Raw genomic sequence first — 2,063 nt, 5'->3', positions numbered from 1 at the left:
ACTGCACACCCAAGCGTAAGGTATTCGACCAGGTGTGGGATAACTTTATTGTGTAACACAAGACGGCTGTGAAATATTGTTATTTGGCACATAGTTTATCTACTGTTGAAGGACATATTATAATATATTCATTCAAGTAAAAATCACACAAAAATTCAAAATGTCTTTGTGCATACACAGAAGTGACCTGCATTGTGGCACATCTCCTAACTGTCATTTCGCAATAGAACCACTTTTGGAGAAGCCTGCCCTGCCGTTACACAATGCAGCAGATGTTTGAGTCCACAATTAATGCATGAATGTAAGTCGTAAACACACTTGTGTTCTCCGAAATGAAACACATTATTATTGCAGTTGGTTACAGCTCTCAAGTGGGCAAGTACGGTACGATATACATGAGGGAACCGCAAGCGCTTACTCCTATAACAAGAACCATTTGAAATGTTATTGACGGCTGCCACAGTGAATAACCACAGCAAGATTTAAAACTGACCTCTGACTGACAGAAAGATACTTTTTGAAACGGCACTTTATTGTACAGCAGATACGATTTCAAGGTAATTAAATTGTTTTTTTTTCTGTCATGTAAATATGTAATTAACAAAGGTACAGTTAATCCTGATAATTTTGTCCTGTATATTTGTCTCGAGTCTAAATTAAAAAGCTTTCCCAACATTGAGGGATTGTGACTCAGTTTCTGGATGGTTTACGGTTTGTGTGTTCGTCTTGAAACGGATTACTTTCTTACTATGGTGAATAAATAAATACAATCTATAACAGGCTTCTATGTGATTAGGGAAATGTGAAATTAGACAGGAAAAGGCTTTCTCCTATAGTCTTTATTTTAGCCGTATTGTTACCACATGGAGAACAAACACCATGAGGATCCATTGTTGTTTCTCCAAAGTAGGACCATGGTTGTTAAAAAACTGGAAGTCCCACTCTTTTAAAAATGTGTCTTGGAACCATGATCGAAGGGGGAAGTTTGGTTCCGTCCAACATTCTTCCCCAAACCCATTTTCCACATGGCCACCCTGAGTGTTTCCTTCAACCCAGCGTTGGAAAGAAGGCCTGATGTGAAACAATGGTTTGAATCAGTTTCTAATGCAATCCAGACTTGGAGATTAAAAAAAACAGAGTGCATCCATTCCCTGCCTAATAGGAACGTCGGAAGGAAGAGGGGAAGAAAAGGCAAAGCTGTGGGCTTGAAAGAGGGCTCGTGAGAATCCCAGGCCTCCAGGGCTCCTGTTGTATCACCACCAGCATTTTAGCTTGAGGTATGTTCGGCACAGCGGTAGACATCGCCTTACACCTCTTCTTCTACCTCGCACCCTCCTTGAATTGTCTAACACTAATCTCCCGGCCGTGAGGCACGTGTCGGAGGACGCCACACTGTGTGATTGACTCTCTTTCCAGAATGGTTTATAGGCCAAGAAGCCCTGAACAGCGTCTAAGTGAGCTCTCAGGACGAAACACTCCTCTTGAGTTTCACGTTGCTTGGCTTGGCTTGAGAGCTTGAATGTTGATGGACTCTTTCCTCACATTTGGTCTCTGCATTGGAGATGATGCATCATGTTTTGGGTCGGAAAGAAAGGATGCCTTCAAAGACTTGGCCTGTCTTGTGCTGTTCTGTACAGTGTGAAATCCATGGGTGACCGCAAATCTCTTCTACTGTCCCAGCGGCCGTCGGCCAAATGGATCCTCTCACCCTGTGGCCTGGCTATAACTGACAGATTCTGTCCATACATTTGACCTCCCTGTGATTGAAAAATCTGGAATCTTAAATTGGCTGTTCAGTTTGTAAATTGACCAGTTACAGTATCACACTGCATGGCCTATGAATTATCCCCTTCAAATGAGCCTTTTTAATGTGCTTGTTTTCAGCCTTCAGCGTTGCATAGCGTTGGCCGTTTGAGGCGAGAGACTCTTTTAAGTGGGCTCCAAGATTGCTGGCAAAACCCCATTGAAAGTAACAATCCCAGATATCCAAAGTCCAGCAAGCTGGGATGACTGTCAGCCATGTCTCAAATATTGCCCAGCCGCCCTCACTATTCCGTCTACTG

The sequence above is a fragment of the Borostomias antarcticus genome (assembly GCF_949987555.1).
Source record: "Borostomias antarcticus genome assembly, chromosome: 20".
NCBI classification, from domain to species: domain Eukaryota; kingdom Metazoa; phylum Chordata; class Actinopteri; order Stomiiformes; family Stomiidae; genus Borostomias; species Borostomias antarcticus.
The sequence above is the reverse complement of the archived record's forward strand: the minus strand, read 5'-3'. Positions refer to the sequence as shown.